Here is a 13888-nt window from a genome sequence, read left to right as displayed (position 1 = left end):
TTAGAAAATGGGAACTGACCAGAGGTGTCAATAACTAATTAAAAATACTTCGTTATCTTACTTAAGTAGATATTTTGGTTATTTACACTTTAGTGGAGTAAATTTTATTATTTTTTTATTAATTTTTGAGGACTTAAACTGGTGTAAGTTTGTGGACTGCATGTTTAGCTGCAACCATGCTTCATATATTTGATTATACTTTATTTTTTGATTACTTAGAGAACATGCCTTACTTAGATCACATCTAATTGAAACCAACACAAAGGTTCAATATACTTTTAGGCAATTTAAAAGAAAGCACATTTTGTTTCAATACTACTATCTGGGGAAACCAGGTGATTATAACTCCCAGGCTTCTCGCCCGGTGAACCCTGGAGATAGGCACCAGCAACCCCCGCGACCCCATGAGGGATTAAGCGGATCAGAAAATGGATGGATGGCTATATATACACACATATCTATATCTATCTACCTATCTATCTATCTATCTGTCTGTCTGTCTGTCTGTCTGTCTGTCTATATATATATATATATATATATATATATATATATATATATATATATATATATATATATATATATATAACAAGAAAACAATCACTTCCTTTAAGATTTGAGTCTGAATTACATTTTCAGTTTTTCAAACAAGAAGATACTAAATGAAGGAGAGGAAGCTCTTATTACAATTTTGTTTTTGAATTTGATGCCCGATTGTTTACTTATACCACTTGATACCCTGGAACTATTAAGGGTGTCTTCATAAATTGTACATTGCAAATGTATGAACCAAAACAATTTTACCAAACGTTGTTGTTTTTTTTATATATAAAATCCATATACATTTGCCTAGATTTGTGTCCAAACACCTTAAGTCATAACAGATTTTAGTGGGAAAATGAGGAACTGCTACAGCAAATCATTGTTGGAAAACTGAGATAAATTATTTTAAAAATCGACACTATCTCAAACTTTTATGTGGGTTAATTTAAGGTTTGAAAACAATCAGAGGTACTTTTGAACAGTGTTGTAAATAGTTTTATTCTTTATCTAAATCAATTCTTACTTAAATCTAACGGTTTTTTCGGTTATGGGGACCACCAACTTCTGCATCAGAACACCAGGGGCCAGCATTGGATCGGGTATGGTCTTGTCATTAGCTGGAGTGGCAACAAAATCGCTATGACTCAGTTCATGCATTTTTAATGATTTGCAACGAAAATAAGGTGACAGGCTTATTGGTCGTTTTTTTTATTTTATTTTATTTTTTATTTTTGGACTGATCTTCTCTTATTGTTACAGGAGTGTCACTGTAACGTTAAAATATTCGCGTTTGATTTCGTCGTCATAATAATGTATGAATGTAAAAAAAAAAGAAAGAAAGAAAGAAAAAAGAGCGTGCTCAGAAAGAAACCCAAAAGGCTGGAACGTGCACATCCTGCAGCGGTTCCATCCGCGAGCAACTTTATTTCCGCCTGCTGTCAAAGTAACTGTCAAACACCGACGAGGGGTTGTTCGGCTCTCCCGCTGCTCCGTCATTCAGGAAGTCAAGACCAACTGACAGCACTTCGCGAAGTCGCATCGATATCTTCAAAGTCGGACTAAACACCCCCTGAAGTACGCATCGCCTTTCCCCCTCCATTTCTCTTCTTTTTTTTTTTTAACCGGGATGACTTTGGCAAAAAAAGGTGAGCGGCTTTTCCCACCCCGTTAGATGTCGTTACCGTTTGTCAGTTACCAGCCTGCGCTAAAGCCTCGCGCTCTCAAAACTGAGCTGACACTTCCTCTCGTGTCAGCGGCTAAAAGCTACTGCGGCTACATGTCAGAGCGGTTGTTTTTATATATATTTATTTATTTAAAGTGGATCTTAACGAGTAGTGTCCTGGAGTCGGATGTTATCACCCTGGGTTTTGGCTTTGCTTCGGCTTGTTGTTTGAACGTCTCTCTCCCCCCCTTCGGAGGTGGCGAGGAGGTAACGCGCACAACACGCCAGCATCAGCTCGCTATGTTTAAAGTGCGTAGGTTTGTCTTTTTTAACGGTCATTGCGAAGTGCTCATCCTCGCTTCCCTGCACCTGCTTGTGTATGTATGGGTTGGAGGGGGAAAAAAAAAACTACGAGGAAATGTGAATGCCTTACTCCAAGAACTGACAAGAGGAAGACGCTTTTTGGTCTGCTCCTTTCGGAGGGGGGGTGGTGAGTACGCCGAGCCAACGGGTGACAGGTTGTAGTGGAAGTGTTAAAGCCCGAGGAGGGGGGGCTGCGAGGCGACGACGCGAATGGATGTCGCGTGAACTTCTTGTGTTTGATTTCATTTTGTTTGTTTTTTAGCACCGTCATCCGCTGCCCGTCCGCGTGCGAACCTCAGAAACGACCGTGGTACCTTCCATTGTAGCCTGCCTTGTTGTGAGTGAGATTTTTTACTACCGCCAAGCGCAGTCACAATGGCTGTTTGAGACGGCGACGTCCGCCGCCACAACATGACCCCGGCCTCGTCCCGGTGCGTTTTTTAAACCACCCCCCCCCCCCCTGCACTCACGGAGCAGGATATATGCTCGTTTTAAACACTTAAAACAGCGAGGGGGAAACGCTTCATTCGTTGCCTGCGACAATAATAACAAAAAAAAAATAATAATAATAATAATAAATAAAAATGCACGTCATTTGTTATTTCGTACTTCTAATAATTTTTTTTGTCTGGCGTCGTCACCTGGCTGCAGCTTTGACTGTAGGGTTAGACTCGCACCATGCTCTGGAAATGGCAGATGTAGATAGCAAGCTGAGCTCTAAAACCCAATCTGACCCAACATGATGTCATCTCTTGTGTGTGTGTGTGTGTGTGTGTGTGTGTGTGTGTGTGTGTGTGTGTGTGTAAGAGAGAGAGAGGCAGCAGACTCGCGTCCCTGAGCTAAACTGACATTTGTAAAGATTTATTTTAAGAAGCCTGCCCACAGTCAGAGTTAAAGGCATGGAATCAACAGAAAAGAACCGCCATCCTCCTTCACTTTGACATTGCGCCCTCTTGCACGCCACTCAGATTGATTTTATTATTATTTTTTTAGAGATTTTTCTCCAGCTTATAGTTTAAGGAATTTGAAACTCAATTTAGTTCACAGGCTTTTTCTTCGCATAACAGGATACACTGTATTCGGCTGGAAGTGATGCTGCGCTACCTGAGCCCGCACAGGAAATTGTTATCTCTCTCTCTCTCTCTCTCTCTCTCTCTCTCTCTCTCTTTTTGTCTTCTTCCTCTTGAGGTTTCTGTTTTTTCTTAGCAGGTTTAGCACTAGTTAAGACTTTGAGTGTGCAGTTATATATGGGTCCTTTCATGTCTCCTAGCTACCTTTTTAACCATGCCCCTGAGAGTTGGAACAGAAAGTGACACTTTACTTGTGATGCATTGCCCAACTTATCTTGACTGTGTAATTGGCAAATAAATGTTTGTCTCATTCTGATCGTTTGGCAGAAGTGACTTTTGTCAGTGTGCTCTGGGGTACACATGATCTAGAGGAGAACTACACATATGAGAGTTTCTGTGCCTGGTTTCTTTTTTCTTTTTTTGAGCGTAAGTAAAGATATCAGATTTAAGATCTATAAATGGCAACTAATCTTTTTCTTTTTACTTTTTTTTTTGTTACATTGAAATCGTAACTCCTTGTAAAATGGTTACAGTAAAAGAAAACCATGATTTCATGCCCAAATTTACAGAGCCGTCTTTTTTTGCATCCCTGAACACAATAAAACTCCCCAGTTTTTTAAAAATTTCCACCAAGATCAATTTTGGACAAACATCTTAATATATTTGAAAGGGAAAGCTCTGATTGACTGAAATATATTTTATTGTTAAATCATTTGATAATTTATTGTAACTATACATGAGTGATGAGCCTTAGTGTTGTGATAGGGCATTTTTTATAGTAGGACCAGAGGCAACGTCACACTGTGTGTGAGAGAGATTCATTTGCAAGCTGTGTAACACTAGCTTCTCTCAAACAGGATTTCACTCTTTTTAAATGAATACGTAATTATTGATTTGATATTTCGAAGCGTCCACACAGGGTCCAAAATTAACACTCGTCAGACACCAAATGCAAGTAAATTTTCCGCTTGGCGAGGAAGTTTCAGTCGGCTAGCTGCCACATGGCGAACAAATGTTTGCACCAAGCAGGTCATGTTTTCCAGTCACACTTGCACATGTGACGCGAGAACTGCAGCAACTACGTCATGTCCGTTTGCTAACAACTAGAGTTTAGCTCTGGCTTATTATGTAGCGGGATTATGTGGAGATATTTAACAGGGGACAGTCAGAATGAATATTTTGGCCGGTAAAAAAATATGCTTGGCCGGTTGATTCTTACATCTACCGACCGGTGAATCAGGAAGTTAATTTTGGACGCTGCGCCTACAGCTTCTTAGCAAAGTCATCATTACCGTACTAAAAGCAGTCGCTACCTGTAGAAGCAGTGTTACCTGGAGAAACTTTAAGCTTTTTAACTAGCAGAATTCCTAAAAGCGGCCAACTTTTCTTAAACCAGAATGATTTAGGGGAACCAGAGCAACTTTGCTGTAATGTGTCCATCTTCCTGATATCTGGTGATCCAATCTATTGTGGTTGCTTGAATGAACAGCCGATTTGGCTTTCTTTTTTTTTTTAAATACAATCTCCTTTCCAAATGCATCTTACGCCTTTTATTTTACCTCTCACCTAATTCTACCCACTTCAATAAGACTCAGAATAGCTAACTGAGTCAAAGTAAAAATGTCCACACCGAACAGACATTGCAGGGCTTATGTATGGTGCATTGACTGATCGGGAAAATATGTAACATTAGGTTCCTGAATGACCAGCCTGTTGAATGACCAGATGACTTTGTGTATGTAATTAAGCATAAAATAAGAGGTTTATTATTTCTACAATGTGGTCATTGTGAGGTTGGCCACCTTTTCTGGAGGAGAGGCTAACATAGTTAAAATATGTATTTAGGGAGAGAAAAACAGCTTTTTACATTTTAAAGTGGAGACATCATATAAGGCACACTTAAAATTGATATATATATATATATATATATATATATATATATATATATATATATATATATATATATATATATATATATATATATATATATATATAAGACGCACTAAGACAACATTGTACATTTTTTAGTCTAACACCTGTAGTCTAAACAAAAAATGAAACTAGAAAACATTCAATGCCTGTGGACACAACTCGTTCTCTCTCGGAAAAGACAAAATGTTACTTTTAGCTGAGCGTGAACCTCATCCTCAATAAGATACAGAGACCTCAAATAGACCAGGTGAAAATATGAGCAAAATAGTAAGCAATATAGCACAAAAACACAGGTAAATTGAGTTTATTCTCTCCCAGGGCTATATTAATATCTCTCTGCAGACATTCAAAGGCTGCAGCCACAAAGGTTTAATTGGTAAGGACTCTTTAGCCAAAGTAGAAGTGTGTCAGTGGTCGCCATGTTAAGGGCTGTCCAAATAAAACAGTTAGTAAGGAAGGAGGTAGGAAAAGGAGCCTGCATGCTTCCTACCGTAGTTCATCTAGCATAGGGAACTTCTGATGTCCCTCACTGGCGCTAAAGTAAGGCATCCCACAATCCTTTGTGTAAGATGACATATATGGAGGGCGCACCACACGGAAATTAACAAAAATGTCCGGAGAGAAGAGAGCGCACACTTTGTAGTTGTTTTCTGGAAGGCTGTAGACCCGGATTTGACTCGTCACCCATGTACGTTTCCGTCGCTTAATGACGTCAGAGTTAAAGGCTGTCCGAAATAAGCACAGCAGTCCAAAACTCCTTTACTACCTACAATAGAGTTCTTACTGTTGACCTCATTAAAGGTCAAGGAACAGGAGCTAGGAGTCATAATTAGAACAATTCGGACCGACCCATAATGTCACATTGATGCAACCCAGAATCCCTAGCTACTTAAACTACTGACTGCAGGTACAGACCAAGTCAGATCAGATTGGCATATTAGCTTGTTGAGTTCTGTGTCTGCCATGGGTTTAATGTTATGCAAACATATATTAGTTCAAATAGGCAGTTTTGTGTCGTATCGAATCCGAATTCTTGGTTAAAACTTCGACTTCAGGAGGCATTCAACTGGACGTGTACAAACACAATGCACTGTTGGCAATCTCTAATTGTTGGTCTATTCTTGATAATTGATTTGCTAGTTTATGGAAGTCTTAAAATAGAAAAGAGAAGAGACTTCCTATCTATGAACATGCTGATACCTGGACACCTGCTAGAGTTGGGGTCCAGCAGATAAACAGTTTAAACATTAGGAAGTTCTAGGGTTTAAACAGGTTCAAGTCATGTTGTAGGTTCTATGTGCCTTCTAACGTTTTTGTCTTGTTTAACCGGTGACAACAACGTTTGGGTGCTGACATGTGGCTGCTCTGAATCTACGAACCATTCCTCACGCAGCCATCCCCTTTTTTCTGCTAAAACACTGCCAGATATTTCCCATAATCCTCCTGCCGCATTTAGAGTCATACGTTAACACATTTTTGTGTCTGAGATATGCGGTATTATATAAACTTAACTTTCAAAAGGAAACAGAAAATATATCACTGTAATGTCTTTCATCCAAAAGAACCTGTTGGACACATTTCTACAAGCTGTGTCCTTAAAAAAAAACAGACCTTTTTTAGTCATTTTTTTTCAGTCGGTATTACTGGGGTTTGGTCATTTATGCTATGGGAGAAGAGACTATCAATATTAACGTGATGCTGTCAGGCCTAACGTTCTGCAGGGATCTGGTTTAGCATGGTTGATATAGAAATGCTGTCTTAAATGGCAAGGAGCCTTCTGCCCTCCCCGCCCCCCACTTCTCTTGCACTTGCAGATGTGTTCATGCATACCGCTTTTAATGATGATTTCAAAAGACAGCAAAACTCTGCCCTGCTACTGGATCTTGGTCTTGTGAAGTCAGGGGGGAAGAGCACCAACCAGTCCGCATATTTCTTAAAATGATCCATCAACAGCTGTAGGGGTCATCGAGGCACCTAAAAAAAAAAAAAATCATTCTCTGTAATTCGTTTGAGAGAGCATCTTTATTTACTCTACATTAAGTGCCATTATTTAACCAATATGCTGTTTCATGTCAGCAGATGCACTTGAGTTCGAGACCCATTTCTTCTGCATGTTATCCCTGGATTGAATGGAAACGTTGTTTTTTTTTTTTTTTGTTTTGTTTTTTTTGCGCCACCGAGTGTAATCTGACTCACTGGAAAAAATGTAAAACGGGTCCAGTCGTGGCCCAGCAGCTGATGCCTGAGTCATGGCCTCGGTCCACGAAATGTTGCCCTGAAACAACAGATGTCTTCTGATCAAATACCTCCCAAGTAGCCGTGCAAACCGCCGCTGCTCCGTCAACACCCTGCAGTGAAGAAAACCGTCTCAGTGCGAGCGGTCGCTTCTGGTTAGCCGTGCCATCAGGCTGTCATCCCTTTGAAATTTTTTTTTTTTTTTATGATGAAAAGGGATTTATCGCAGGATTTTTGACAAAAGCTCGACTGGGGGCACATAACCTTTAATGACCTAATTTTTTTCCACATTTTACAAGCTCTCCTGCAGCACAACATCTGGCTGAAGCCGCGTGCTGCACACACTTTATTACAATATACCATGATAAAAAAGCAGTCTGGTAAACACACCTCTTGAGCAATTACACATTCTGTGCTCCTCCTCCATTTGTTTTGTTTTGTTCTTTTCCTTTTTAGAGTTTGTCATGAAAGAGGCATTTTGGAAAAATCAGTTGCAGAGGGTGTGGGAAGTTACGATGAGTGACTTCATTACATTTATTACAAGAATGCCTCCAATCCTCTGGGCGAAGCTCCAGCTGTGACCATGAGTTGCCCCCCCCCCCCCCCTCCACCCCTCCCATGTGGTCTCTTCTGAAGCCCCATCGTGTTCGCCTCCTCTCCAGCGCTGTTGTGAAATCTCTAAGCCTTCATCTCCTCCTTCATGACTGGGCCAGCTTGACGTGCGCTCAGCCATTCCCGTCAGCCAAAACGCACATCGCCACCGGCGACCGCTGCCTTGTCTTGCATCTGCCCTCCGCCACTCCCCCGGATCCAGGGCTTAATTTAGCTCGGCGGAGGGCTAGGAAAAGGCTCAGACACAAGTATTTTTAGTAATGCACGACTCCTTGTAATAGGGCTCTTTTAAAAAACAAAAAAAATAGTGTCACGTCATCGCCCTGCAGTTTGCGTTTGCTCCGCCGACTTTCCTCTGCGTCCTGCAGGGAGAAATCCCAGCATGCAGCGCTAGCTTAGCAGAGCTGGGCACATCAGCGAGGCTTAGGATGCACATTCGTGATGGACACATTTTGCTGATGTGAGTGGGGATGAGGTAATGCGCTGTAGCACGCCGGTCTAATTTGGGCGCACGCTTTGACTTACTCAGTGCTTCTGCGTCTCATATGGCTGGAAAAGTCACTCAACAAGTTACTCAGCAACTTTAAAGTTTGACCTACTGGGTTATCAGGTCAGCCCTACAGGTTGTTGATGTTTTATTTATTTTTTCCAGTGACGTTTTTGATCATTTCCATTTGATTCTGGGTTTGGAGGATGACTGAGGCTGGCAGTGTTGGCCAACTCTGAAGCAAAGGCTTGAAAACTCCTTGTCTGTCAGGCTACCACAGTGTGCGCCAAACCCACCCCCCATCCCCCCAGTCCCAAGGGAATCTAGGCCTCAGCCCGAGCTCTGTGCCGCTCTAATGCTGTAACTGGACAGCCTTCATTGGGTCAAGTGGAGATTTGCTTCTGAATCTGCGGGAGATTTTGCCATGCTATCGCCAACCGGCAGCGTGTCAGGATAAATGCAAGTTTTAATAATTGGGGGGGAGGATTCTGTCGTCGTTTAGCTAAAAAAAAAATTTGTGCAAGATCACAGATTTGAAACCAAATGCAAATTTAAGGTTTACAGTCTGTAGAGGCTACACTTCTCTAAAGAGCGGTTGCACCGGATTCCTTAGACTAGACGAGAACTGCTCTTGGCTAGAATCAGAGGTATGTGGCGGATTTATGATCTGGCTCTTTACAGCTTTGACTTTTGTATACAGATTTTAGCTGATATGTAAGAACAGCTTTGGAAATGCTCTATTTTTGTCATAATGTTCAATAATTATCTCGTAAATTGAAAGCAAACGCGTGTTGTGCAGAACGTGAGAGAGCAAACTCTGAATATGAGGATACCACTAACCAGCTATTGTTTCCTACTGTGGTTCTAGGCCCCCGCCGGAAACAAAGCGCTTTTTGCTCATTCTAAACTGAGCAAAGGAGCAGGATTCAGTTCATGTAATCACAAAACACCCAAATTACTTATAGTATTTGACCTTTTTTTTTTGTTTTGTTTTTAGGAAGAATGTCAAAAAATTATAATTTCATAACATCAGTCTGGGCCTAATCTCTTGCCGCCTTCACCTAAAAGTATCCCCAAAAGACCAAAACTATGACGATAGTTTGCTTTACCATTTTGGAAAAAAATACAGTTTTTTTACCTCCATTTCTAAAACCAACAAGAAGGTTGAAGCAGAAGTTTGAAACGAGGACGGTACTTGTGCAAGTACAACAGCCAGAGACAAACTAAGACTTTTTACTCCTGGATCAGTGCTTCTGCGCTCTTTTTATGTCTCTGCTCTGTCTTCTCTAACCCCCAGTCGTCGTGGCAGATGGCCGTTCACACTGATCCTGGTTCTGCTGGAGGTTTCTCCTGTTAAAGGGGAATGTTCCTCTCCACTGTCGCCACATGCATGCTCGGTATGAGAGATTGCTGCAAAGTCAAGGACAATGCGGACAACTGTCTACTGTTGCTGAAGCTCCTTCAGTGAATGCTGCCAGTCAGTGACTCGATGCAATCTGCTGGGTTTTCCCATGATCTGTAAACCTAAGCTGAATCAAATTAGTACTTTTTTGGACTCGTCAAAGCTTTGATTTTTGTATTACTGTAAAATGTCATCTTAGATTTTGTTGTCGTAAACTTTGTTTAGGTTTGCCTTTGTTTTATCACAGCTTTATTTGTTCATAGTTTAGCAAATCATGCTCTAACGTGGCTAGAAGAACCCATTGGGACTGGGCACTACAACGCTGATTGTTAGCTGATCAGATCTTTTTTTTATATATACTTTGTGTCTCTGTGAGATTTTATGGAATCGACGTTACAACATCACCACTGACAGCTTATGCTGATTTTAATTTAACAACCTGGGTAGAACTGGCTGGATTTTTTTTTTTCTGGATTTGGTTGCCTTGGTGGTTTGAGTAACTCTGAGGATTCCTCTCTGACTGACACCTCACTGATCTGTCTGCTGCAAGCGCTCATGCACAAGACTTCCTTCAAGGAAAAATATCCCTCAAAGTCTTTGGGATGAGTTGTCCACCAGAATGGGGGAAGAAAATACTGATATATATATATATAAATATATAAATTCTTGGAGGAGAGCTAATGCAGATTGGATGAATCTGTGTGTTCTAAAAGAGGGAGGGGGTGGCTAAGATTTAAGCTTAAATTAATTCCCAAACTAATTGCTGGCAGACTTTACACGGGATAAAATGGAAGTCCTGAAGCTAAAAACCCATGGGCCCTCTCCTACGCCGTGTACACCCTAATGATGATATACATTATTTATACTGTCTGTGTATATTCAAAAAAGGAAAAGCATGCAACAAAACACCGGGGAAATGACTCAGTGGCCCAGATGTACACTTTTTGTGGGGGGGGGTTGGAAGTGTTTCCCCTCTCTCTGTCTTTTATCCTTCAGATTGTATGATTATTCATTCTTCATTTTACAAAGAAAAAATGTGGACGGAGGATATCGCTTAGACTGCTTAGGCTCCTCTTATTGTGCTGAATCCTTTTGAAGTCAAGCAGGTAAATAAATCATTATCAGCTGCTGTGTTACTTAATTTACTTTGAAGCTACCAGCAGGGTACAAAGAAAAAAATCTAAACAGTTTATTTCATCGTAGCATCCGTCATTATTTAGCAGACCCAGTTCAGAATTTGTTGAATTTTTATGGCCGTATAACCTGGCATTCAGGACAACTCACTCTTTAACGATAAAGCCGTAAAGTTAATAAAATGTGAAAAATGAATATTGCTAAAATTAATTTTTCAACATTATGCTTAGCATGTATGCTTTTGCCTTGTTTATTTGAGTGCAATAAAATTGATTTCCCCAAACTCTACGAGTAATCACGGCAAACAATCAGTCGGTAAGGTTTACAATATAAGGAAAGTTTTAATTACAATGTTAATATTGACAACAGTTATACCACATTTGCCTCACTAGTCCTCTTTTCTAACCTTTTTATGCCCCCACAACTCTCTGTGAGCTTTAGCATCTGTGGTCAGTAAAGTCTGTATCAAGTGTGGGCCTCAAGTAGCGTAAGAGTACACAAAGCTTGCCAAATACAGCGTCTTCCTGGTATGCAGACAGTGGTTGGGATTAGGATTTTCCATAATGGAGCAGCCCTAGCAAATAAGCAAAGCTGGGTTCTAAATGTAAAGCTGTAGCAATAAAGCTTTATTCTGTCTGTTTTACCTTTTTTAAGGACATGGCCTGTAATAAAGACGGACAGGACTCATCCACGCAGCAGAGATGTCACGTCCGTAAGCCACTCCTTCGGTTGAGAAGCTAAACTCGTGTTCATTTTCCTGGTTTTATGGAGCGAGCGGTACTGACAGATGTTCTGACTTCAGCAAACCTTGGTTAGCATGTATGGGAAAAGCTTATTTCTCTTTTTGCAGCTCTCTCTCCAGACTGCCTTTCTTACTCAATTGCATCAGATCATTAAATGTTAAAAAGCCCTGTTTATACACCATATTTGAGGAAGATGGACACATGTGAGTTTGGTTGTTACTCAACTCTGCTATTTATGGCACAGGAGCACCAGTCTCTCCCAGCTAATGGCTGCTGAACTTCTCCATTAAATTTCTGTCTTTTGAATATTTCATTATGAATAAAAGTCAGCGAAAAGCAATAGCGTGTTATACTCCGTAATATTTTTTTTTCCATCCCTGCTGTCATTATGAAGACATGCAGCAGGCCTCTTTTAATCTTTCTGCTGCTTTGGGAAACCGTGTTGGGCTTTAGAAAACTACGCTAAGCTCCCAGGCGCCCGGTGGTTTCAGTTGAAGCTACATCAGCTGGCGTGTGCTTCCCTACAGGTTAAAGTTTCCTCTGGTTCTGTAGGAACCTGACCTGCTGGACGGATGCCCATAGCTCATTATCTAATAATTAGCTACTGTTTTTTCTTTTTCTTTTATTTATTTATTTTTCACATTCAGTGTTTTGAACACTTATGCTAAGCGTGAACATTTTCTTACATTTGTCGACTTCCTCTGTCCTTTTTGCATGACCTTTTGGAAAAGCTTTGAGCTTGGCCATAGATTTTTGTGCTGTCTGGGACTGATTTCTGTTCTCTCCATCAGTATTTTCATTAGAGGGAATAAACAATGTAACACAATAATCTCAAATATTACATAAAACATACACATTTGTGGGTAATCTGTGTTATGGGTAAACATGCCACATATTAGTGCAGTTTGCACAGGTTCAGCTGTTGGCAGATGTGTTGATAGCCTTTGTTTATCATATATTTTTATATGCCGTCCCAGAGTATCCCAGAGCTGTCTTTAATCCTGTTTTTGTTTTTTTCAACCACAATTATAATCGATACTGTTGAGAATTGATAGCATCATGATACAGCCTTGGGTTATTGCCCAGTCAATATGACCTCAGTTCCAGCTGAGCCTGGGTATATAAGGCCAGTGGGAGGGACTGTTACACACACTGATGGTGACACCAGCTCTAATCGAATGGCCGGTCTTTTGCTTTCAGTTTGTCTCCAGAGGTAGTCAGCAATGGTACAATAAAAAGTGTGTTCCCAAAGGTCAAGGTCTGGAATGCATTTCCTGATTGATATCTAACTCTGATCTTGATCTAGTTGTCCAGAATGCAATTTCATTTTTTCCTCTAGCGACCTTTAATATGCTTCTGCAACATCCGATAATAATGATTTAAAAAATACAACTTTGTGTTTCGTTCCTTTTTTTTTAACTGAAGTTAAATGTTCCATTTTTATGTTGGAGAAGATTAATGCAAAGGTCTCCAAGTAGGAATTTGTAGCATTAAGGTCGCAAATCAAACATGGCTTCCTTACATTTAAAGCCCATACCCATAGTAAGAAACAGTTTATTTGTACTTATGATGATTTGAAATTTAGCCAGAAAACGTTAGAGTTCCTTCTCCAGGTCGGGGAGGATGTTCTGTCCCTAGTGGAGGAGTTCAAGCATCTTGAGGTCTTATTCAGGAATGAGGGGAGGATGGAACGGGAGATCGACTGGCAGATTGGTGCAGCGTCTGCTGTGAAGCGGGCGCTGTACCAGTCTGTTGTGGTGAAGAGAGAGCTGAGCCAAAAGGGGAAGCTCTCGATTTACCGGTCAATCTACGTTCCTACCCTCATCTATGGTCACAAGCTTTGGGTCGTGACTGAAAGAACGAGATCCCGGATACAAGCAGCTGAAATGAGTTTTCTCCGTACTGTGTCTGGGCTCTCCCTTAGAGATAGGGTGAGGAGCTCAGTCATCCGGGGAGGACTCAGAGTAGAGCCGCTGCTCCTCCATGTCGAGAGGAGCCAGTTGAGGTGGCTCGGGCATCTGGTCAGGATGCCTCCTGGACGCCTCCCTGGTGAGGTGTTCCGGGCACGTCCCACCGGGAGGAGGCCCAGGGGAAGACCCAGGACACGCTGGAGGGACTATGTCTCCCGGCTGGCCTGGGAACGCCTTGGGATTCCCCCAGAGGAGCTGGCCCAAGTGGCCGGGGAGAGGGACGTCTGGGCCTCCCTAC

At 41.3% G+C, this 13888-nt stretch overlaps 1 protein-coding gene across 7 annotated transcripts in view; it reads left to right on the top strand.

Annotated features, from left to right (window-relative positions):
• The first annotated feature begins 1432 nt into the window (after positions 1 to 1432).
• taok3a (TAO kinase 3a) overlaps positions 1433 to 13888 on the top strand; it is a 74706-nt gene continuing 62250 nt past the window's right edge. For 2 of the 7 annotated variants that reach the window (XM_036144104.1, XM_036144097.1), the window contains exon 1: positions 2101 to 2192. The gene's annotated coding sequence lies outside the window, so the exon portion shown is untranslated. Of the gene's footprint in view, positions 1686 to 1851; positions 2012 to 2100; positions 2193 to 2382; positions 2403 to 9029; positions 9049 to 13888 lie in introns of those variants that run through there. The other 5 variants (XM_036144099.1, XM_036144100.1, XM_036144098.1 and 2 more) reach the window with 5 other exon arrangements.

The sequence above is a fragment of the Fundulus heteroclitus genome, chromosome 12 (assembly GCF_011125445.2).
Source record: "Fundulus heteroclitus isolate FHET01 chromosome 12, MU-UCD_Fhet_4.1, whole genome shotgun sequence".
Classification (NCBI taxonomy): Eukaryota; Metazoa; Chordata; class Actinopteri; order Cyprinodontiformes; family Fundulidae; genus Fundulus; species Fundulus heteroclitus.
This window is presented reverse-complemented; position numbering and strand designations above follow the sequence as displayed.